The sequence below is a fragment of the Falco rusticolus genome, chromosome 3 (genome assembly GCF_015220075.1).
Source record: "Falco rusticolus isolate bFalRus1 chromosome 3, bFalRus1.pri, whole genome shotgun sequence".
In the NCBI taxonomy this organism is placed as follows: domain Eukaryota; kingdom Metazoa; phylum Chordata; class Aves; order Falconiformes; family Falconidae; genus Falco; species Falco rusticolus.
The window spans coordinates 89,335,420-89,361,924 of NC_051189.1; the positions used below are offsets into that span (position 1 = coordinate 89,335,420).

At 40.2% G+C, this 26,505-nt stretch overlaps 1 long non-coding RNA gene across 2 annotated transcripts in view; it reads right to left on the minus strand.

Annotated features, from left to right (window-relative positions):
- LOC119144865 overlaps positions 1–26,505 on the minus strand; it is a 74,312-nt gene that overhangs the window by 39,723 nt on the left and 8,084 nt on the right. The window contains exon 2 of one of the 2 annotated variants that reach the window (XR_005103235.1): positions 4,567–4,612. The exons of the other annotated variant lie outside the window; for it this stretch is intronic. This is a non-coding gene — a long non-coding RNA (uncharacterized LOC119144865). The remainder of the gene's footprint in view (positions 1–4,566; positions 4,613–26,505) is intronic. 2 annotated transcript variants of the gene reach the window in all.

Consider the following 26,505-nt stretch of genomic DNA (forward strand, 5'->3'; position numbering starts at 1 on the left):
CCAGGTAATGCAGATGGTGAACATTGTAACTTACCATGAACTAGAGAACAGTCACCGTATAAGCTCAATATTTTTTGCCCTCACTCTTGATTTTCTTTGTTATTCTCCTGCAACTGTCTCCTTCCTTTCCCCTTACACTTAGACTATTCATGGGCCAGGCAGAAAGCCTTCATGCAACCATTTTAATATCCCTGAATCTCCACCAGTTATAATCACAGCTGTGGAGTCTAGTGGATGGAGAGGCTGCCTCATATTTCAAAATCTAATGAGTTCCATTCCTGTTAATATTATACTTCTATTAAAATTCGTGGTAATTTTTTCCATTAGTTTAATTTATAAATCAATTCCTTCTAATTTTCTAAAGCATTACATGACCAGTGACTGATGTAGGTCATCCCAAAAGGGTGTCAGAAAAACCTTTATAACACAACATCTTGTATTCTGTACTTTTTGATCGTGACCCTCCCACAATTTATAATTGAGATTCACAGGGTAGGAAGGAATAAAAGGGACAATTTTCATAGTTTATATTCAGAGAATGGTGAAAAATGAAGGTGATCCATATGACAAAAGGACCTGTTGTAAAGAGGGAATGCCATGCCTACGAACTAAGAGCTCTGCTTCGCCTATTAACAGAGAATAATATATGGGCAGAAAGAGTAGAAAGCCTGGATGTTACACTGCGTTCTCTTTTCTTCTGTTTCTGCTCAAAGACTGATCAGGATGCCAGAAGGCAATCATGTCCTGCAGGTGAGTGGAATAAGAAACTAAGAATATTGAAAAGCATCTAAGGCTGCTCACAGTGCAAGAACACCTGAAGCAAAACTGCTGAAAGTTTACCAGGATGTTTTTCAAGAACTAGGATATCATAGAAGACACATCACGTACATAAAAATGATTCAGCCAGTATAGCACATGCCTACCAAAATCTGTGAGAAAACAGAAAAGCAATAAACAAAACAAAGAAAGTGCAGAGTCCATAAGTGCCAGGAGATAACATGGCAGTTATTGAAAGGCTAGGCTTTTGTACAACCTCAGCAACTAAAAGCTTTGAAGAGTCATCATTGCCCAAAGCTTAACTGGAAAAGAAAGATTACAAATGAACCTCGATGTTTGATACCAAATTTAAATTTGCCGTGAAGCATTTTTGGGAAGTGTCATGTTTGAGTCTCAGCAGTTCTGACTTACAGCTTTCCCCAGGATGTGCAGCACCCCGTGAGCACTGACACAGGAGAGGCAGCTGGCGTCCCACCAGCAGGTACATCATGCTGCAGCTGGCTGGCCCGTGAACCACAGTAAAAACACAAGAGCTGCTTCACTGAAGCTTTTTCACAGGAAGGCCCAGTAAAACTGGATAATTTACTACCCAAGCATGGTAACCTATTAGCAGTCTCTGAAGTGCCCTCCTGCCCTGGCAATGTGCCCTGACAAGAACATCAGTATGATGACTTATTGGTGCAAGCAGTCATTGCAGAACCTCCTTGTTCTCCCCAAATAGTCTATAACCCATGACAAGTCTCAAAGGTCTACCTTACACAAAGCACAACAAAACATAATGCGCAAAGCCATATTTTCTTCACTTTCACACTGATTCATCATCCCACTGCTGCAGTATAACACAGTACAGAGACTTTTCAAGAATTCAAAGTTAGTCTTAGTTATCATTTTTGATGCTGCACATGACTTAGTTGAAACAAATAAAACAGTGTGAAAAACATTGTTCTCCTGCTTCAAAGTGTTTGCACTGTGGTATCAGTGCATTTGCTATTGCTATGAACACCCTACTTTACACATATTAAGAAGATTCCCACGGAGCTGCTCACAGCTTACAGGGAGGAATTCACATTTTAGCTGCACAAATTAAAGCTGCAGACACTAGCTGGCAGCTCTCAGAGCTCATTATGCATTGCTTCCTCAGCAAAATTAGTTCTGTACATAAACCTGCAAATTTTGCATCACTAAACTCTAGACACATAGTTATTATCAGATGAATTCATCTAGCTGGAAGTTGCAGTCCTTAAAACACCCCAAGATATCATTATTTTGTCCCAGGGAAAGCTAAAGTGCATTAAAATCTCCAAATCATTTGCAAACCTGGGATTGTCAGAGCTCCAAGGAAGCATACAGTATTGCAAAGCCGATGTAAAGAAGGTGTTAAAACTCCAGTGTTTCCAAGGTCACATGGTAGTATCCAATACAAAGTGTGCTCACTGCTCCCTAGTGTAGCTGGGAAAACAAAGGAAATGCAATGTCTGGCTCGGATTTTGGTCTAGGGGAATTCAGGTACTGCAAAACACTAAGCACACTGCTTACCGCAGTGCCAGAAGGAACTTGGATGCTAGAATGACATACGTCCCTGTACAGAATAGAATAACAGCACTTTATGGACACACAAATAAGACAAAATCCCTCTCCCAATCTAATTATTTTTAAACTTTGGATTCTCCAAACACAAATGTATTGCCCTCCACGGCACACACAACTGCTTTAAAAAGCACTTATTATTCACAGACAGGAACCTGAACATTTTGGGAAGAAAAAAAATCAGAACAGTTGTTGAAGAACTGAATTTATTATCTTGTTAGGAAAAGAAAAAGAGAGAATGAGATCATATACGTGTGGCACATATACCTTTCAGTATTCAAATTCAAGTCCAAGAACTATGAAGCATTTATGGTAATGTTAACAACTGTCTTAAGTAGCCACTGATTAGTAACTATCTTAAGTGTCTAATGACCAAAAATACTATGTTCAGTTTCATATGATCTGAAGTATTCACTTTTAGGATCTTTCTGAAACCTAATTTAGCAAAATAAATGATCTTATCATTTGACTTGGTCAGCAATTCTAATGTGTGGTTCAAGCAGAGATTAAAAACATCTGCTCCTAACGTGGCAGTGAGTCACTTTTCAAACCTCAGTTAGAAGTTACTGCTTCTCCCTCTGCCCCACTTTGGGGCAGACATAAATGCACAATACCCTGTGATAAAGGCTGCTTTTACTTCATTTTCAGTCTGATCAGTGATGCAGAACAACCAAATGTTAATGGGACTTACTAATACAGAGCAAAAAGCTGGATCAGGCCCCACAGCTCCAGCCAAACACCTTCTGGAATAGTCATTCAGAGGGTTTTCAGCTGCCTCAACACAGGCATGAAATGCCAGTCTAGATGCCCTTAAGTATGCGAGACAACCACATGGGGCTGACGCACACAGCAAATCCACAACCTTCTGGAGAAACAGCTAGCAGGTAGGAGATGGAGGGCATCTGAAAGGGCACAATGACACCTCCTGTTTTAAAAACTGTGTCCCATTCCCAGTCTTTAAAACCTCCTTTCAAATGCTACTTATTCAGAGTACATTCACTTGCTGCTCATATGTGTGATTCACATCATACGCTCTTGCTGTATGACTTTAGCTATAGCGGTTCTATCTGCCCTGATTCTGGCCTACAGCAATTTTTAGTCCAGATTAAACAGTCTTGTGAAAAGATCTTTTGACTGTACCATGAGGCAATTAACAACTTTATCCACTGCTTTTCCAACGAGAAAAATTTAGAAGTCTCATTCTCAGAGGTGCATAGAGAGCTTGAAGCTGAATGACACTGCCAATAACCTATATGTTTTTTTCCCTTTTAAGTCATCAGCTTGAATCCCATTCAGCTTGAGAGGATGGCATGGCCCAGTCCTGAATTAATTTCTCAATCAGTCAGGGCTACGTCCTGAAATAGACTGAAAAATAGAATCCAGAAGAACTTTTTCCTTAAGCAAATTGACACTATCACTACCGGCACCAGGAGGACCAGGCAAAAAAGAGGCCAGGGTGAGCCTGTGCTTCTTCATGCCACCTGACAGCTAGGTGTTAGCAAGGGCAAGACAGCACAGGCTTTGTCATGTAAGAATTCATCCTAAGCGTGTGCTCTGGATGCTCCAGAAAGTCACTGTGTCTACATGTGCCTGACCCACAGGCATTGCAACTATAAAACTGTTTCCCCTTCTTGCCCTTCCTCAGTAAACTGCATTTGGTGGGAGAGCAATAGAGTGACTCAGTTACACTGAGTGTTCTCTAGTTCATGTCATCCTCCGTGTATTCCATGATTTCCAGCACACAGCGGCTCTCAATAATTAATAAGAAATAACATCGGAATGCTTAGCTGAGCTAAACTCTTTGCAAGTTGCCCATCAGCCCTGTTTACTTTCATTTGGTGTCATCATTACACCAGAAATACTTTTGCTCCAAAGAGACAGGACACACACAAGAAAGGAAAGGCAAGGCAGCACTCCAGCTTCTTGTCCTGATTTTGCCTTGGGGCAAAGCATGGCTCCTGCGGTGTGTCACAGGCTGTACCACCACGTGCTGGTTAAGAGCTCTGCTCTGCCTACACTTGAGGGAAGTAGCAAAGTCACAAACACAAGATCAGCATTTTTTAAACATAACTTGATTAGTCATTTCTGGTTTTATTTCCAAGGGAAATGGCTAAACGCACTAAACAGCACACTCAGACAGGGAACACTGTTAGTACAGTAGCCTGAAAAATTCATATTCAGTAACAGTTAAAGTGACCTTACTGGAGGTACTGGTGCAGTCAGTTCTGTGTCCCATCAGCTCAGCTGCCTGCAGGCAAAACGCAAAGAGGGTATTGATACTCTAAGGTAACTTCTTTACTAATCAGAAAGCATAAAATGCCTGCTTGTACACAGCAAGAACGGGTAACATCTGCAAATGAAAGGAGTGGGAAGAGTTCTGTGATTTTTTTTTATTATTATTTTGTTTTTAATTTTAACTGTTATTTGGTGACACAGGTCCTGGGAATTTCAATGCATAGAGCTACCCATCTGTTTTGCCTTGACTGCTGTTCCAGCCTCCTTTCTATCCCACTCATCCTGTTCCAGCATCCTTTCCGTCAACTCAGACCTGTTGCTTTAGTATTATTGTTGCTGTTGCTAAAATGTTATCATTACAGAAAGTGCATTCCTTCCTTGAATACTACTCTCTCTTCATAGGAAAAAATGAACTATTCACTTTTTCAATGAAAAACTGACATCTTCTGCTGAACTTTTTGACAAATTATTAAAAATTATTTGAATTCTTTCTGAGAAAAACCTCACTCATTTTCCATCTGCTTCTTCCTACTGTTTCATCTACCCTACAGTTTCCTCAATGATGGGAAGCCGTTTTTAAACACAAGTTTAATTTCTGTTTTCTTAATAAAACCCAAAGGAACAGATTCACAGGGGAGAACTGCCTGCACAGAAGCAATTAATAAAAGGCAAACATTATGGTTGCTTTTATTGACTTCAATAGCAGCTGGTAGGTGCTGTCTTTCTGATTACCAGGAAACTCACAGAAAAATAAGATAGAAACAATGAACTTTGGGAATTCACTTATTAAGCTTTAACCACTGGGGTATAGCAAAAGAACGTAGAAGTCTTCTTCCATTCCCAAACCAACATTTTCTTTGACATTTTAACTCAACTCCACTCCATCTTGTGAAAAATAGTATTTACCTATTCCAGTTTCACTTTTTCCTTGCACAGAGGGCAAAATCAGGAGTCTCTTTTGTTTTTTGCATTACTACTCCTATCACTGCTATGTGTGGTGAACTCTGGCTCTAGGGCAGAGTGGCTCTTGTCGCAGCGTGGAAGTGGCCTTGACAAGAGGTTCCTAAGTTTCAATTGCAATTCAGCTCTAATGAGGGCTAAGATAGTACCAACTACTGCAATTTCATATCTTCAGGAACAAAATGATTGTGCAGCTGTGCTTATTGAATGCTGGCAATCATTTGTGTTCTGGTGATTGATTAAGAAGCTCTCAGAGTAGTAAAGAGTTAGTTTAAAAAAAAATAACAATCAGCCCCCATTGCAGTTTGTTTGTTTCCTAAAAGCACAGTCTTGTCTTAGGCTGCTTTCTCTAAGGAAGAGAGGACGTGTCTGTTCAACTGTAATTCACAGGAGGCTGTTCACAGCTGATACAGGGAGCTGTAAAGTGCCTTCTGCTTCACTTCCTTACCTCCTCAGATTATACCTCGTGGCAAACAGGTGCATTAGAATATGAAATATAGGAAGAGTCATATCTTTCTGCACAAAATGGAACAAAAAAGGAGAGGAAAGCATCCAAAGACATGAGAATTTGTTAATGAGGAGCGTTTCCAGAAGTTATTGAGTTGCAGCTTACCCATTTACTTACTGCCTCCTTTAGTTTGTATTGGTTGTACAAAGTTAATTTCTTCCTACTGTGCAAGAGGAATTTAACTCTCCAAATGAGACTGGAAAGTTATTTCAGATGAGTAAGAGAAGAAAGGCATTCAGTGAAGCCAACAGTCATTTAGTGTGGCTTATTATATCCCCACAGTACTATGAGGAAGTTTAGGCATCAGCTCACAAGCCAGTAACGTGATGCAAAGATGCTGTAAAGCCATTTATCAAGGGCTACGAGTCAAACCAGTGCCTGAGTCCAGAAGCACAGAAGGGTCCGATCACGTCTTTCTTCTCACTATGCGGGGAAGGATCTGCACTCCTAATTGCAGATCACCTCAGCGGGAGGTGATGATGCCAGAGCCAGTGTGAATATCAGTCTGTAAAGGATTGTTGAAGGTCTATCCAACACCACACACAACCGGTGAAGTCAAAGAAATGCTGTGAGGCACCTCCCCCCACTCTGAAAGTGAGGCAAATGTTGTTCTTTAACTCCCTGTACTAAGACAGCATGGGTCTATTCATCAGCCACGGGGAGCCTAGTCTGTATTTAGGAAATGGTATTTATAATGCAGTACTATACTTGATGTCAGTTCCCAGAGGACAGCCTGTGCTATCTCTGTTGCTCTAGTGGAAGTGAACAGCTGCTTTCTAGATTTCCCAAAGCCCTGGTGCAAAATAAATCCTTCTCTCTCCACTTAATTTTAAAGAGCAACGATGGCTAGACAGGGATTATATGTGCGAGAGGGGCAAAATCAAGGAATGAATTGTTTTATATCATTTTGCTTTTGAATTATCTGTAAAGTTATCATTTAAATGACAAAATTAACAAAACTAAAAGTACCATCACGGGTGCAAGAAAGTAACTGCCATAAGGTACAAATATTACCTTCCCCTCCCCAAGCTACATTCACCCTTCCCTACTCCACAAAGTCTCTACTAACATGAAGGGAAAGAAAAATTAACCTGTAAAATGAAACATATTTCATCCAAGGAAAAGAAAGAAACTGAGAGCAAACAGTAGGTAGATTTGCTTCAGTTCCTGTAAGGTAGCCTTCACAGGACTAAGTTCAAAACTGAATTGTTGTTTCCATTTCACTTCTTATTTTTAACAGGTTTATACAGCTCTGCTGACTAATATACTGTATGCTGAAATCCAGTTTACAAAGCAGGAGAGCTAATTTTTTAATCTGAAGAGGTCACAATACTGGTCTCAGGGTTACCTTACATTGTTTTCATTTCTGACCATGTGGGACTTAAAAATGTGTTTTTTTAAAAGTTGAGACATCTTTACGTTCTTCCATTAAGCAAGCTGGAGGGGGGCAGCTCCTTGACTTTTTCATCCCCTTACTACTTGTTCTACATGCTTTTAAGCTTTCCTTAGAGTCCTCTTTTTGAGCACATACCCAGAGTAGAAAGAGGTGTTGGTACCCAAGCTGAGACACTCTGGGGAAGACGGCAAGAGCAAGCATGCTTTCTTGTGTCCTTATTTATGGGGAGATGATTTCTAATGTATTTCAGTGTTTACACCACTCATCTACCTTCTCAGTCACCAATGAATGCTTCAACGCACACAAGCTTATACTTATGGTGCTGCCCTTTACATTCAGTTTATTCATGGATGACACGTCTGATAGAAATTTGCCTGATGCATGAACTTCACCTGAAGTTTAGCAGCACGCTGCTGTATCTCCAAATGCAATTACAGTTCACTGGAGTAATGTCTCATCTCTGATTTCCTAACTAGAAAGAAGACAAAGTAAATAAATAGTAACATGTATACTTTCTATATACCCACTCTGCTATCTCAGGTATGTGTCTGTATTTATACACATGCACGCAGAGACATAGAACTCATATGCACGAACTGCAGATTATATGTATTCACATACAAATCAATTTAATGTCCTCTCTTCTTTAATCAATTATCCATGATAATCCATTGTATTCCCCCAGGTACTTAGTCATCAAAGCCACTTTAAACCTCTTCTTGAAGATCAAATGGCTCTTTAATCCATTTATTTACAGTTTACTGAGTTATAGAAAATTAATCAGGATCATAAGCTTGCTACTGCAGCAAGCCTCTTCTGAAGCTTGCTATCATTACAAACAGTAATTCTCAGAGAGGGAATGGGATGGGGAAAGAAAAGAACAAATCTCCTGACGTCTGTCCCTCCCATCAGCCACCGTCAGTGACTGCCTCTCTCTGATCCTTGTTTGATCAAACTGTACTCCATCAAATCCATTTAAATGAATTAGCACTACTAAGGTAACAGAAGAACTAATTAGTCTCAAACTTTGTAGTTAAGTTCTTCATATAGTGTCTTCTGGTGTCTAGCAGGCTGAGCTAGAGGTTTCCTTCTGAAGTTTGTTGGGCACAGTAATGCGTATGTGAGAAAGGGTGTGAATTACACAAGAGAGACCACATTTCTTTGAATCCTGCTAAAGTTTCTCTTTATTGTTCCATGTCTTCATCCAAATATTCCCTTCCTTACACACAGTTCTGTATACTAGGCAGCCTTCCAACAAATATTTAATGGCCAGCTTTCTGGATATTATTAATACTGAACCGGTAATATTGTTCATTGACTAGACAAGGTTCCACAAATTTGGGGCCTGACAGTAATTATTACACACTCACATGTAAGCCATGGATATTCACGCCAGATCTTTTCTACAGCAGTAGACTCAGCCAGCAAAAGTGGTACACAGTGAGTACCTGAATGAATTTATTAATTCTACAAAACCCTATAATATTATTAATAGTTATGTTCACATATGCATGAAAACACAGATAAAACCACCCCTGAAATGCTACCACTGCTTTTAGAAATTTCAGGAGCAGAAAGAAATAACAAAATATAGCTGTTACAACAAGGAAGTGAACAAAAGTGCCATTACTAACTGGCTTTGGTGGAGGTGTTGAAGTAGATCCAATGCTGTTTCACAAAATAGAATTGACTGTGTTGGGAGGGGAACCAACTTCCCATTCTTACTTTCCCCACAAATTCAGTAGCAGAAATTACCAAGACTTCAGTTTTCCCTCTCCTCCAAAGAAGATACTACAATCATGACCTACATTTTCCAAATGTATATGGCACAATAAAATAAACATACTAAAGCTTTTCTGATATTGTAATCAATCCTTGTGAGCAGATAATACATAAACCTTTTCTTCATCAGAAAAAAATCAGTTATTATGTCACCCCAAACAGAAAATATTCACGTCACTCTTCTTTTTTTTTTTTTTTTACATGCTACCTCCAAACAACTTCACAAATGACCTCTTCATTTCCAGTTATTTCTTTGGTTAAGTGATAATCTCATTAGACTAGAATGTTTCATAGGGTATCAATCCCCTCCTGCCATATAACATCTATTTACTTTATTTCTATTACACCAAATAATCGGTACTAATTGCTGAAAATCTGCAATCTGTCTGCTCCTAAGAACAGTGTTTCCAAACTACAGCTAATTCCCAGCCAAGTTACGTGCTAAAATATACTTCTGTGGGTTGTTTGTTTGTTTGTTTTTAATTACACACTTTCATAAATAAGCTGGGTCATGACAGACCAAAATTCTTTATATTAAAATCTGTACTGATAAATAAATGCTATTTAAGTCTAGACTGCTTGGTATTCATTTAGTAGAATTATTGAATGAAGGCACTTGGACCAAATCAATAGGAGGATGTCAGAAGAAGAAAATTAAAATAGATCCTCCTAATTTGATGTGACAATTTCTCCTGGCTCTCTGCCAAGAAAAAATGTACCAACTTGTGTTCTTGTAAGTCTGGGCATCTATTCTTTCACATATTTCAGTCTGCTGCTAGAAAGGTGCTATCAAAGCACGTGGCACCTGCATCAGAAAGCCTAATTCTGCTTTTCCTTGCACTGATGTAAATCTTCAGTAATAAAGTTAACTCCACATAAAAAGCTGCATAGGGGAAAAGAAAAGTCAAGCCTAGTCAATATAACTTCAATATCTTATCCTTTTTTTTTTCCTGATTACTGTCCTACTTTCTAATCACCTTAATCATCTCCCAAAGCACTGATTAGGTAAGGCAGTCAGGTAAAGACACAAAAGAGCCCTTGTGAAGGATTCAGGCCACTGTCACGGTTTCCTTGATTGTACTCACCTTCAGCACGGAGAGAACAGCCTGTGAATCCTGTGTCTGGTATCAGCCTGCCAGGGACTTGCTCCTAGAGAACATCTGCAGTTTCTTCTTCCACTCTCCCTATTTCCAGGATTCATTGCTAAACTGCTGTCTAAAGCTGTATTTCATTTGCATGGCAAGGGTTTGGTAGCAGAGGGGCTACAGGGAGGGCTTCTGTGAGAAGATGCCAGAAGCTTCCCCTATGTCCAATGGAGCCAATGCCAACTGGCTCCAAGACGGACCCTCTGCTGGCCAAGGCCGAGCCCATCAGCGATGGTGGCAGCACCTCTATGACAGCATATTTAAGAAGACGGGGGGGGAAACTGCACGATAGAAACTGCAGCTGGAGAGACAAGTGAGAATATGTGAGAGAAACAACTCTTCAGACACCAAGATCAGTGAGGAAGGAAGGGCAGGAGGTGCTCCAGGTGCCAGAGCAGAGGTTCCCCTGCAGCCCACAGAGGCTAACAGTGGAGCAGATATCCACCTGCAGCCCATGGAGGAGATCTCCACCTGCAGCCCTTGGAGGACCCTACACCAGAGCAGGTGGATGCCCAAAGGAGGCTGTGACCCACGGGCAGCCTGCGCTGGATCAGGCTCCTGGCAGGACCTGTAGCCCACAGAGAGAGGAGCCCAGGCTGGAGCCAGTTTGCTGGCAGGACTCATGACCACCTGAGAGACCTGCTCTGGAGCAGATTGTGAAGGACTGAGGCCTGTGGGAAAGACTCACATTGGAGAAATTCAGGAAGAACTGTCTCCCATGGGAGGGACCCCATGCTGGAACAGGGAAAGAGTGTGAGGAGCCTCCCCCTGAGGAGGAAGGAGCGCCAGAGACAGCGTGTGACCGACTGACCACAGCCCCATTCCCCGTCTCCCTGCGCTGCTGGAGGGGAGGATGTAGAGAATTCAGGAGTGAAGTTGAGCCTGGGGAGAAGGGAGGGGTAAGGGGAAGGTGTTTTAAGATCTGGTTTTATTTCTCATTATTGTACTCTGATTTGATTGGTAATAACTTAAACTAATTTTTGCCCAGGTTCATTCTGTTTTGCCTGTGACAGTGATTGGTGAGTGATCTCTCCTTGTCCTCATCTTGACTTACAAGCTTTTCATTATATTTGCTCTCCCCTGTCCAGCTGAGCAGGGGAGTGATAGAGTGGCTTTAGAGGGCACCTGGCATCCAACCTGGGTCAATCCACCACAAAAGCTCAAGGTCCCTATCAGTACTAACAAATGTTTTGGGCAGAAAGCTAGGCAGGCTTCAAAATTCTTCATAAATGTACAATAAATAGGAACAGGATGGAAATCTTATGAATTGGAGGATACGGATAATTTCAAAGGGGGAATTAGATGTATTTTCCAAATATGTACAATGTCAAGTGTGACGTTCAGATCATGCTGACTAACCTCCTATCCTTCATATCCTAAAGGATCTCAACACAGGGTCTCATAAAGCCCTCATTAATGCACTGCATAAGCATTTTTCAGCAGAGCATCATACAGCTCTGCTGTATGTAGTTCGTTCTTCTTTTTGCCTGAAGTGAGATCTGTGTGTGCATTTCTTGGACAGGGGCAGGAAGGAAAATAATGCAGCACTTCTCAAGCAATGAAGTTCTACCAAAATATGGAGATGTGATTCTCCAGGCTCCTCAATGTAATGCATTGCTGCATAAGATAAAATCTTGGGGCATATACATTCCTCTCTCTCCTCCCAGAAACCTAGAGGAATCCGAAACGAATCATACATTTCCCAGTGACCAAAAGATGGCAGTGTTTCAGAGCGTTGCACATAGCTACGTATGGCTTTGGCTAGTCTTACATGTCCTCATAATCATAAAGAATCAGCTGAATTGTGATACTGCGATTCAATCGTAGGGAAATAAAATGGTTCTAAGCCATTGCATTACAAGGTGACCCACAAAAACACAGTAACCAACTGCAAAAACTATTAAAGTGTTCTGAATATTCTTCAAGACTAGCAAGCCAAAGCCACGTCCGAAGTTAGCTATATGCTTGTAGGGGTGTGGTGGGTGACTGTGCACGCACGCTAAACTTCAGATCAGAAAGACTGTAAGGGCTCAGCCTGCTGCACGGTAACCAAACACAGGGAGGGAAAATCATGCATATGTCTGTGAAAGTGCTGCAATTTGCTTTCAGCTGTGAAACCACCTGCAATCTAGCAGCTGCATCTTTTTAGTCTGTATCAGCATCATTGTAACATGGAGATGAGACATCATTACGAAAGTACACTACCATTCCCCATCTGTTAATAAGAAAAACTTGTTTCCACCTTCAGCATTTGTAGTGCTACCATATTTATGGAGAAGTCTGTATCCCTCAAATGACTGCAGAGACTTGCGATTTCATTAGCCCTATTTTAATTGGCCTGTCACAGGTAGATTTCAAAGTTTTGGGAACTTACAGTGTGTTTCAGCACACTGTGCTACCCCCAGTCTCCTATAGATGTACCAGCACACCAAACAGGTCTTGAATAATGCAGACCTACACAAAGGAGCGACAGAACTCTTGCAGAGGCTTTCCTCATCGTCCTGTGCAATTGCCTAATTCTATTTCCGACTTCAGAAGGAAGCAGAGCCTCTGTGTTCTGTCTGTATTCATTTCACAGCTTCTCTGTTCTACATCAGTTTTCACTGATTCCATCATTCAGATTTCCTTTGCTTTTCATTGTTTTATATGGCTGTATACTGTCGGCACCTTTTCTGGGTCCACTCCTCATGCACAGCTAGGCCCTCTTAGCAGCCCTCGAATCTCCCACCCCAGTCTTGTACTGGCCATTTAGTTTTCAGTTCTTTCTCCTGTATTTTCTGCAGGTTAAAAGCTCTCACTATTCCATTTAATCATCTAGTTTCTGAGGATTTTATCTTACATTCATCGACTTTCCTCATTCTACAGCCACCAGATCATGCAAAACGCTCCTCTCAAACATGCTAATTGCTGTGTTTCCTGAAATGTCTGCAGTCTCTCATACCCCACAAGGTTTCCACACACAGTATTTACTCACTGGAATCTTCCTCAGATGTAATCTTCCCAATTAACTTTTTTTCTGGTAATTTTACAGAATAAAGTGGTTCTGGGGGTGAACTGGGGTTTTGCGGGAGAAAGAGAATTTGTCTGTAAGACCCAAGGTCATCTGTTACTGACATAGGAAGACTTAACAGGAAGGAGGCACGCAACTGGAAGAAGAGCAAAAAGATTACATAGTTAAAGAAATGGAAAGTCAACCTGAAGAACAGTATCCAAACTGTCTCTGCTGCTGGATTTCCTTTTGATACTACTGGCTTTAATCTTCAGGTCTCAGTCTGCAGTCAGTAAAAAATGGAAAATATTATCTATCCCTTCTACTTAAAAGATGCTGTGACCTCTTTAGTATTTGAAAGCAAGAAGGTTATTCCAGCACAGGCACCTTAGAAAAACCCAAGACAAAATTATGAGAGTATAGAACCCATATTCATGAAAGAGTGGAAAAAATATTTTAAAAGATACTTGGTGAATGAGCACCAAGCGTCCCATGTGCTGAGTGAGACAGGAGGCCTGTGGAAAAACCATGACCAAATAGTACACAAAAGGCATATTACATGGAAAGGAACCAAATTAAAGCTTCAGCTAGGCATGAATTCCAGCATTTGTTTCTGGGTACTTGGCTTTGCAACTTTCATATTATCTTTTTAAAACAATTTCATGCCATTTACCTTCCCTCATCTCTCAGAGATTATGGATGCTTTTATCCCAGAGATGTGCTTGCGTTCACAGAAAATGAGTGTCCAGTGAATTCAATGCAGAATTTAAGGTGTTGGAAAAATAAAAATAGATAACAATAAAACAATTATTTATTTTCCTCCTGCAAGAAAGCCACAGCCAGAGCTCTTTGAGATTAAAGAGTGGCTGGAGTGAATAGCCAAAATATTGAACAAGATTTGCAGGGGTTAAAATTCTGTTGGAGGACAAGAAAGTTATAAAAAAAGTTATCGCCTGCTTCAAAGTGGCTTTATATTCCTGGGATAGCTGTGCTGTCCTCATTAGTTCTGCAATAGTACAATGCTACAGGAGAGGATGGAAAATGGCAAATCACCTTTGAGAGCCTGGGAACAGGTACATAAATATACAAAGCTGCCTCTTCACAGCTGCCTAAGAGGTAAAACCTCTGTGAAAAAGATTAGATGAAGTGGAACAGCTCCCTTCCAACTATCCATGAACGCCATCCAGAGAAGGATGGGAGAAGCTATTGCTGATGTCTCAGGCTCGTCTTTGCTGGACCGTAGTGCCCCAAAACAAGCATTTTCATTTCATTTATCAGCTTGAAAGGGCATTGGGAAGGGGAAATTCCCTAATAACTTGGCATCAAAGAATGATAAAAAGCCTGAAATGAAATTACATAGAATTACAGCATAGGCACTGGGAATGGACACAGTCCCAGCAGACCCAGCACCTTTTCAGAGCGGTCCACTCTGTACCACTTCCTTCAGACAGTTCACTGGGGCTAGTGCTTCCCCACTGGGTTCTCTAGAGCTCAGCCAACTTCCTCCCAGAGAAGTATGAATACCAGAGACCAGACTGTTACTTCTCATACCAGTAGAAAATCAGCAATGATTCTGACCCACAGATTCCAGAGATTAAATGCAAAACTAATGTTAGGAAAAACTATTTACTCACATAAAATTATGGTCCATCCAAGCATTTCTCAGCATCAGCAAGGTCTCCAGTAATCAAGTTTGTCATTAGTGTTTATGCTACTGTAACCACCACCCTTATCTGAACACCAGATACATCTAATACATGTTTTTGAGGTAATCACATTCGGGGGGGGGAGGGGGGGACAGCAGTAAGGATAAAGCACAAATCTCAGAAAATCAAAACTGAGCCACTGCCTCAATATCAAGAATTTTGGATTAAACATGAAGTGCTCACATCCCAATTCTTCTTTCACTCCTTGGATGATACTTTAAAATCTATAATGCCACGTAAGAACATCCAAAGCAGAAAGACAGGAAAATCAATTTTTATGTGAGGAACAACAGTTAGCAATTGTGCTTTCCTTCCTGGGAACCAATACCTAACTTTGCTATAATAATTTCTCCCATTCTATATCTCCTTCTATCAGTGTTTACATGACATAACATTTCTTATATATCTGCTGTGCCACAATACCTATAATTGTATTCAACACATTATTTTTGCATGTAGTGCTTTATGTAGTATATACATCACCTCATAAAATATTGGATGATAGAATAAAACAATGCTGAACTGTTAAGCATTTCTTTTCTGCAACACCTCCCACATAAGGCACATGTAAGGGGCCATGCTGGAAGTGAAGCTGCTCATCTTTTCTTTCGCATTATCCCAGTAGGAAAAAAAAACCCTGATTTTTCTGTTACCCTACCCTCTCCCTCAGTGATCTGTTATACTCATACTTCCACAATACCACAGGCGATCGCTTGCTGTAAATGTTCACCTCTGGAGACCCCTGAATTAGCTGGGTTAGCTTCTGAATAGATCCCCTCAATGGATGGCGGACACTAATGGGCTCTCTTCTCTCTTACTCATCCTTATGGCCCCAGCCCCTTCCACTTTTGAGCCATGAACCTACACCATGAATACCCAAAGTTACAGAGGGAATCCTGAGAATAGGCAATGCAGAGCTACACCTGGATGCAGTAATAGCACCCATCAGGGCTGGCACTGCAGAGGGTCATTAGGTCTTCAACCAGGTCCTGCCTCCACGCACTTTTAAATCTGTTCACTTAATCCAAAAAACTCTTTCAGCTTTTATTTACCCTCGGAAGAGAAGCATGGAATTTTCACCCGTAGGCACCCTCATTTCTGATTCCAAAACACTCCCAGTATTTTTCAAGGCTACACACATGGTGAGTCAAACACCACAGAACGTTTCCTTTCTCTCTTGACAAAAGTTATTAACGCATTCTCTCATTTTTACCTTCATTGTGACCTTTTTCCTTGTTTCTCATCTTCCACCTCTATACAACCTTTTTGATGCTCTTTGCCATCTTCCCAAACCATGGTGCAACATTGCACAGGAACCCAAAGGCACTGCCAGAATGGTGTCTCTCCAAGAAGCTGGTTTTCAGGATCACCACCGCCCTCCTGCCAGACATGCGATTCCTGTTAGCATCAGTGCAAGCTCTGTTGTAAAGTGACTGCAGCCCACAGCTCACAAGCTCTTCACCAGCCTGGGGAAGTTCTGGTGATTTTACACTGCAATTTTATTTAGTTTGTTGGGAGTGCAGATTTATTTCACTCATTTGTCTTTTAATAAGAATGGACTGTTTTTCCAGATTTTTTTTTTGTTTTTATACAGTCAAAAATATAACTCTCTGATAAGTCTGAGCTAAGACACCACAGACACACATTTTCTAAATGACACAGCAGGATCACAAGAGTCAGAATAGTCCACTGAGCCACTGCAATTGCAAGGCTGTGGAAAAGGAGGATGATGTCATTTCTCAGTTGAATACATAATACCTGATTGAGCTATAGCATCTGTCTAGGAAAAACACCTCTGATAGACTGCAAAATACACATCAGACACTGTTTATACTTAAATGCATTGAATAAAGTACATAAAAAATAACCAGGATTTCTTTAAAAATCAGCTATTTATAACTGTGCAAGGTGCACCACTTGCTAATAGTCCATGGGTATGTACATTCTTGGAATATAGTTTTCATTCAAGTAAATACGGTAATTTTCTCATTTCAGCCTTCAGTATCACTTAGACTCTCAGCTTAAAAACAAGAACAGACCCTTCCAGAAAGCTGAATGGGGTCCTCCTGGGGTCATCTAACTGGAACAGTATTATTCTAGCAGCCAGCCAGCTGTTGTAAGAAAATCATTGACTTCTAATGACTTTTTACCATAGTAATCCCACAGTGATTCGAGGCATAAAAAATATTCAGCAAATGCTAAGAAAGAGGAAAAGTAGCACTAACTGTTAAGTAAACATTAAAGAAAGTGAGCTCACAAACAAAGAACTGAAGGGCAATGACTTAATCCATAGAATGTCAGGAGATATTGTTTCAGGAGGATGAAAAGAGTGCTGCATCCAGATAGGTATTGATTTCCAGGGACCTGCAGTTCCCCTGCACTATTTAAAGTCATGTATCTGTGCTCAGGAAGTTCCTTTGCAAATCCTGTGTTCCTTACTTCAACTGCCATGAAGGTCCCAAAGGGGCTAAACTTTAAGCCAGGATGTATATACTCCAGGATGTATCAACACTGTCTTTGAGATTCAGGAAAGGGACTAGAAAAAAAAGATGTGCCCCTGAAAGAGCATTTCAGAGGCTCCACATCATGAAAAGAGGACTGAATTCAGCTTGAAGACAGCAGCTCTACTACAGAATTTAAACACTAGGTCCAAATAACACAATCTGGTCACCATCCACTAGGGAGGCTCAGCCAGACCATAATAATATTCACAGGCAGCAGATCATAGAAAATCCTCTCTTTGATGAGAGATGATGAAAGGACATGCAGAAATTTCTAGCTGAATTATGCCTGAAGTAAAAAATAGAGACAAGGAAGATAAGGCAATGGAGCCTGAGATTATGAATCAAAGGCCTGGAGTTCGCATGGCTTTGGCACTGTGTCACTGTAAAGAATATTTTCAAGTCACTCTATATTAATTTGACTCCATTTCCCCTAAATCTTGAAGAGTAAATATAAAATACAAACCATCAAAGCCAGATGTATTGTCTCTTTTTTCAAAGACAGAGTAATGGAATATAGTAATACGGTTATTGTTTACAATGCAAATTTGAAATAGATTTGCAATGTTTTATAGGTAGTTGATATTCCCCCAGACTGGAGAGCTCCCAAGCATGCACACCGTTGGAGTTGCAGACTCAAGGGAGAGAAGACCTTTCTCACCCTGCAGAGATCACCTTTACAGTATTCGTGGTCTGAGTGTCCTCTTAACAATCTCTTTTTACAACTACTTTTTTCTGTTATTCAGAAATAAATATTAAATAGTCACTGCATATAAATTTTGGCAAGTGGCACAATAAATGAAAGTACAGTGTCATGCCCCCTTGTCAGAACAATGCATGCCTTACACAGTTGAAGCACTGGGCTGTGGGTGGGGAACAGGAAATCTCATGGCCACAGCTAACAAACAATTCCATGCAGATTCTCATGCTGTAATAAAAGCACTTGATGAGATGCCTTGATCCATAAAGAGCAGAGTCATTAGGAGGAAAAGCAGGTGACATTGCCTCTGTATTTCCGGCACTTCATATTAATCCCAGAGGAATATATGCAGTTCTTTTGGCCAGTTTTCCTGAAAGATGTTGAAAAATGGGTGAGAAAAATAAAACATACTAAAAAAAAAAAAATCTGAGAGCAGGGACAAAGGCAATGAGTGCAATGCCTTTAACACAAATACAGAAGTAATTGCAATGGTGCAGAAGAGGCATCCTAAACAGAAAACACTGGCAATCCCTTAAAAGAGAAAAGGCAGAATACTGACCAGTAGCTGAAGACAAATTTAAATGAGAAATTAGGTTCAAGATTTGTTGTTGGTTTTCTTATTATAGTGATGGTAAATAACCACTTTATTTTTCCCACAAAGACTATGCATGTCAGCTATCTTCAAAGGTCATCAAAAGAATTAGCCAGAGCCAGGACAACTCTGTTGCAGAGGAGAGGTGGGTGTTGCAATGACTTTCTGCAGTCTCACCCCATCTGGCAGATGTGGTTGGTACTTGGTGGCCTACATTCTATTACATCAGTAGAAATGATACATAATGACATGACATGTTGTAAGCTGTCATAATAAATGGACATGTCATGTGATGGGACATTACAATCTCAAAATATCTATTCATATCTGTAATCTTCCAAGATGGTTGATGGAGAAAAGTTCAGAGCAGGCATCTAGGAGTCAAGAAACAACGAAGAAATAAGAACATTGTTTTACCACAGAGTGTTTAATGCATCTCTCTGCATTAAAACACCCAAAACTAAGAAAGCGTGTAGAAACACAACAGAAGTGTATGATGCTGGCTGAAAGCATGTCTCTTTACTGTTTGGGCAAATTCCTCAGATGACAATAATTTGAAATTCTTCTTATCTTTTTGAATGAAGTATCAGAAAAAGCCAAGGAAGTAGAGTGACACAAGAGAGCCCTTGTAACACTGGACACAAAAGAAAACAAATCAGGCTGCAGTGGCCTCCATGTCTTTATGATCTGAGGATCCAGAAAGTCCTTCTCCAGACCCGAAGTTTTCTCACAGAATGCCTGGAGACTGCTCCTCAACTTCAGTTCACAAGTCACTTGCAGGGTTCAGCTGCTTCATTTGCCATGTTGTATCAAGTGTTCATTGCCCCCCTTTGAGGCAGATTTGAAGACAAGGAGCAAGAAGACAGAAAGAGAAGAGATTAAAAAGTTTGTGTTCACTCAAGCATTCATGCTTCTACCCAAGAGCAAGTTTGTTGAGCCCTGCAATTAGCAAACATCTCTGAAACCCTCTGACAAAGGGTATTTTCCCCATCTTACTGTACTGCTATTCAGAGCAGAGTTTCACGGTTCTCAAGGCAAGAGATGACCACTACATTCCCTCCTGTATTGAAGCAGCAGCACCTGAACCAACGCTAAATATTGTAGCTAGAAGGATGTTCTTCAGTCCACAATGTTACTGTGAAAGCACAAGTAAAGCCAAAGTGCTCCTTGTGCTTGAGATTTCTACAAGATGACCCTGTCAGTTTAAGTATGTGGGGGAAAGATTTAAAACTCCCAAGTTCTCAGCCCATCTGACACAGAGAAATTATGTCTTGCTCAAAACCCAGGGATCAATGTGACCCCAAGTAGGTAAGCAAGTCACACCAGCCAGATGGCTTAGGAAAAGCATGCTTTGTGTCAACCCATTCAACCTTCCAAATGCTTCAGGAGGAGCGGAAAAAACTAGGACAGAGTTGGTTGGCTGTACACTGAGAAAACAGAAATCCTTCCTGACCAGTGCAAGGGAACAGCTGCTATCCTGAAACGTAAACTATGGTTCAAATCAGTCTCAAAGAAAGAGAGCTGCAGGAGAGCTGCAGATATGAGGATTATGTTGAAGATAATGCAGACAACACTTTGTTCTCACCCAAGAAGAAAAGGATAAATATGGGAGATCTGCAAACTGCTACATCAACCAGAACCTCTGCATTGAGCCATTCCAGTGTTTTTCCCAAATATGTTGAGTAGCTTGATAATTATAACTTTTTCCTCAGAAATTAATTCTTGTTTAAAAAAGCAACAAAAAATACCCGTCAAAACAAAACAACCAAAAAAGCTAGCAAAAATAACCAACCATAATTTCACTTTGAAAAATTATTAAAAATAGTGAATCTACTGCTTCTCATGGCAGCCTTTTTCTAAAGCTCACAGCTAAGCAATTGCCTTTTACTTCAAGATAAAACTTATCTAATTTCATCTTTGGATCTTTTTACACCTTTGTTAGCAATGTTGTAATGCTCTCCTACCCTGAGATGAGCTATTTCCCATCAATATCTACTTACGCCTGTGATAAGATCACTTTCAACTTCGATTAATGGAGAAGCTACTGCTGCTCTCAGTTATTCTTGCATTTTACTGCAAAAACAATTGATTTTTTACCACACCACTAAAACAAGAAATACAACAAAAAAACCTGTTTCAGATCCAGTCAAAACAGATATTTTCGAGACAATCACAAGCATCAACACATTTTACTTACCATTTTGTTTAATCTAAGAAAACTTTCTGGTGCAATTTTTTGTGTTATTTAACCATTTCAATGTTTTTCTGGAGGTTCTTGTTTGTTTTTAAGACAGTGTCTAAAGCTATGCTGCTCTCAAACAAAAAAGATTCATAGGCTTGTGTTGAAATGTTGAACAAATGTTTCACTATTTCCAGAATACTGAATTCCAGAATGATGAAAAGGTTTTTGTTTTTGTTTTTTAATTTTAAAATTTCCCCTTGCTCTGCATTTTTCAAAACAATGGGGATGTGGAAGAATCACTACAGGGAATTTGTCAACTTTCCCAAATTTCCTCTTTCTCCCTTTAAATGTAATTTTTCCAAAAATGGTCTGATCAGTGTCCTCACTCTCTTTGTAGATAATAATGAATTTTTAACACATCTACACTGTCTGACTGGAATATCATAAATAATCCTGGCACCACCCACTAAGAAAGTATGAGTGCAAAATATCAATTAGCTGGCTCATAAAGACAGCATTGGCCATCCTGGCACTGAATGTGGGAAAAACAGTATGTGCTCATGTAATCAAAAGCTGGATCACAAAGACCATGCACAAAGGGATTGAGTTAAGCCTCCACAGGCAAATACCTTAATTCTATCATTTATAAACTCAACTGGCATTTCCTGAACACTTGACTTTGTAATCTGAATAGCATTAATTAATTTAGGGGTTGTATGTAACTAATGATGACTAATATGACGGACCAGTAATCATCTACCTATCATGGTGTGAAAGACAGATGCTTAGATAGCCAAGTTTTTGACATAATTTCATCTTAATAACAAATAAAGCAGAGCATGAGTCTGTTCTGAAGCTCACAGGGCTCGTAGTTAATAACATGTTGGATAACAGTCCACATCTTCTAATTTACACAGTAGCACATACCTTATCACCACACTGCCAAACACATAAAGGAGTATAGGTTCCAACCCTTGATGATACCTTACACTCTCCATGGATTCTTATCTTGAACACAGCAACTGCCCCCTAAGAAAGGCCACTGCAGTTTTTCACTGCTGTACCACCCCGTTCAGGGTGCAGCGATTCATTGTCATCATCCACCAGACATGAGGTTAACAGTAGTGGGAGAATGATTTTCTTTTGGTGTGAACACTTTTATTTTTCACTGTTCCCATTATTTTAGCATTTTCTTCTTCTCTCTCTCTCTTTTTTTTTTTTTGTTTTGTTTTGTTTTGTTTCTCAAATCCCTGTTTAGATGGATCTAAATGTTGCTTTTTTGCTGACTTGGTCATTACTTTGCCCAAGACATTTTTGAAGCTGCCAGCAGTTCCAATCTGTTAACAGTAGCAGCAGAGAAAGGTAAGTAAAAATAATGTCATGCCAATCACTACGGCACAAGAAAGATTATGAGCCCCAGCCAGAGCCTAAAGCAGTAATGGGAAATTGGCCTTAACAGATTTCTTGGACTGCAAAGTAAAAGCCAATATGGCTAGAGAGATTTTCTTAAAGAAGATTATCTTCCAACTCTTCATGTTAACATCCTTAGATAGTAAAAAACAGGGGAAATGAGATGACGGTAACCTTTGGAACATCCTAAGAGGTATGTTAACAAGTACTAAAGACATGCGTAAAATGTAACCTGGTATGTTTCAAACACTGAGAGTCTGGAATTACCATAAAGAACCATGGCAACAACAGGCAATTAATTCACACTTATTCAGATTACCATAGAAACTGGACCAACATGCCAGAAATTATCTATAATTTCTCACTCCAAACATTCAAGCGCAATCTATAATTTCCATAGTAATTGATTGCTTGTAATAACCACAGAAATATTATAAAGTCTCTATGAAACACTATGAATTCGTGACATAATGAAGGCCAAACATAATTTTAAAAGCCTGCACAGCTTTTGCCTGTATTATAGTATACTGCACAGGAGCAAAAAAACTTTTCATCTTCTCACATGGTACTGCAGGAGAAATTAACGCTATTCTGCCAGATGAAAAGGAAAATGCACTTACATCATGACAAATCACAACAAAATCTGCCCAGGCAGAGCAGAGCTGTAGTGCGCAGTGCACAGCCCTCGAAGCATCACCTTGCTCTTTTTTTCAGAAAGTCCCCCTTAGCTCAGAGTTGAGCAGCCATTTTGGTGCTGAGGCTGTTTGTAGATTTTTTCGAGACTACCTATTGTTAAGGAAAACTAAAAAAAAAAAAAAAAGCAAACCACAAACCAAAAAAGAAAGAAAGAGATCTCTGATCCCTAATGATATTATTTTCTTTCTTTCAAAATCTATTGCGCTTGCAGGTACCTCAGCAACAAGAATCTCTGAGAATCCGTGCGGTCAGAAGGATTGTCCTTGACTGCTTGTGTATGTTCATAGCTTTTTCAAACCCCTAGATACTGAAAATTCTACTGAAAATATTGTTGACCCTACTGTAAGAAATACATACCTGATTATAACCAGTATGACTAATCCTAACTAAAACATACTTGGGTACTATTTACATGAGTTTTTCAGTAGTTTCAATTAAAGTGTTGCCAGCAAAGCCATTAAAACAGAATTTGAACTGATCAACACTACTAATAAGGGTGAGGATTTACTGATTCAGTGGTGTTCTGAAGGCATCAGACAGTCAGGACTGGAGCAGAAGTGAATGCAAATTATTGACTCAAAGAGCTGTGACAGGGAAGAACAACCCAGAAGAGAAACTGCCTTTTCCGTTTTGACACTACACGAAGACTTAAGGATAACTGCTCTCCCCATGCTAAAATTAATATCTGAACATTTCTCCTCACCATTGCCATCAGCCCACAAGTCCGTTACTTATTTTGCATTACAAATGACATACTTCAAAGCACATGGAAGTCAATGGGAACATTCCCATTAACTCCAATTGCCCTTGAATCAATTCTTCAGAGCCGTTTCACACCAGTTGAGCTTCATAGCTTTTGACTGAGTTACTCCTAATTTACACTGGCAGTAGAGATTTCTGTTGCCGAATGTGAGAAGCCTTGTACATATCTTTTCACACAACAGACAATGAAAAGACAAATAAACAGTTGTTGTCTGTAGGAAAATCAGAAAGGCAATCACCTTGTGCTGAAGATTTCCAAAACATGTTGTGAAAGACTCTTCTGTCTTAAAAATATGGCCAACTTGAAAGGGAAAGATCAGAGTATACCAGTGTCAAGGTTTTGCTGGACAAAGAGTTAGTGATAATTACTGAAAGTCACTGAAAAATTCAGAACTTGGAGCCCTGATTTGGATGAATATCCACTTTCAACCATTTGCATAATTCCTCAGAATTCCCAAGTGTTACCAATCAGGAAGCAAAACTTACAAAATAAGGTCTTGTATGCAATGTTTCCACATGCCAATGGCATAATAATTTTTAAAAGACCAATTAGCTCACTCTTTTTTTTTTTTTTTCTTCTTGGAAAGTCTAAATTTAGGAAGTTCACCGAAATAAAGGATAGAATCCATCTATTTCAAACTCTACTGAACATCAACAAAAAGTTTAGTTATTATTTGTTTAGCAATCCCAGTAGACAATCATACCAAAACAGCCGGGTTGACTGCTGCAATTAGACATCAGGTATCCTCAATTATAGATGAGGCACTGAATGACTTGGTATAAGTCACTTAGTGTGGCTGTCATTATAACATGCATTAGACGATGCAAGTATATTGTAAATCATTTGTCACTGATTCTTGAAAAGCACTAATTCCTGGCTGAAATCACTAGAGAGTGATAGAGCACTGTACTTTTCATTGTACTTGAATGAGTTTTGGTTTGGGGTTTCCTTTTATTTACCCCACATCATATTTTTCAGGAAACTCAATACTGTCAGGAAGGTAAAAAATTTTCCAGGCTGAAAATGCACCATATAAAATATTTAAAGTGAAATCTGGGCTTGGTGACAGTTATAAAGTTAATCTAGCTCTGCTTCTCAGCCTTTCCCACCACCTAAGCACATCGCAACCCATAAGATAAACTGCTCTCAAAAAGGCTGTGCAATTTTATAGGTAACTTAAAATTCAAGACCTTCACAAGAACCACCTACACAAAGTACCACCTGTGCCTTCAGCTGTGCAACTTGTGGCACTTTTTACCAGCTGTCAGGTCCATGTGCACACCCCAGGCACACCCAGCCCCTCACAGCCATAGCCGAGAGGCCAGGACACCACAGCATCTGACAGCACGCATCCAGCCCACACAAAGCAGACACAGACATTGTGGCCACCTGGGCTTCCTCCTGACAAGGCAGCTGAGATTCATGGCCCTCCTCTCCAGCAACTACAAGTGCCTATTCCCTGTTCTGAAAGGGACCTTGTCAGAAAGAAGCAAGGCTGATGAAATATTTAGACACTAGATTAGCAGTGGTGTGGTTGTAAGGCAGCTGAGGAGCAGATGCTCAGTATGGACAAATTATCACAGCCTAGCGAAATTTTTGACCCTCTGGCAGGTGTCAAATAAGGACCTGCTCCCAAAACTTAAGATTCAGAGACCAGTATGGTATAAACACACCTGATTTTATACTCAAGTGTTTCCACTGCAGCTGTCAGAGTATTATTGGTTTCAGTTTGATGTGCTGATGTCCTGAAACACCTAAGCAGAACTACTTTACACATGCTTTCCACTAACATATACAAGTTGAATAAGTATTCTGCTGACTTAGTGCCAGGTCCTGGATGAAGCTGGTAATTAAGAAAGACCATCACTCCTACTGAAAAGGCCTAATGTCATCTCCAGAAGAGGGCAGTGCTGGCTTAAACTAGCAGGACACGGGTCCCTGAAAGCCTTGGCTGCAAAGGGCAGTAAATGTCTTAAAGCAAAAACTCCCAGTTAGAATATTGCAAAGATGCATAAAAAGTACCACAATACAGAGGAACAGCCAGCAGAGCAATTCTGAGTGAGACACCGACTTTTGAAACATTTATCAACGTTCATTTTTGTCTTGAGATTTGGGCAGAAGCCGGATCTGTTTCTCACAGCCTTTCTGTCTTTCGAAAGCCCTAGATGGGTTAGATGAATTGCTATTTCTAGGAAAAGGAAAATGATTGATAGCGGTTGTTATCTCTCGTTTGATCTTGTAGAGCTCAATCTGCCCGTTCATTTTATCAGAGGCATAAGGAAGGGCTTCATGCTCAGAGTGACCCAGATATTACTCCCCCAGAGACACAGAGAAACTTGTAGGAAGGAGCTCTTCATTCAGATGCTCCTCTTACCTGGGTAACTCACATGTAAAACAAGCAAAGAAACTGCACGTGTATAAAATTGACACTGCTTACAGAACTGAGGCCCCGGGACTAAGAACTGTAAAAGGACTGTTCACTTTCAAACAACAGAAAGAGAAATGATTTATGGGAATGGCACAGAAGTAACCTCCTACAAGGGTAAATAACAGACTTAACGGTTAGCCTGCCCTTA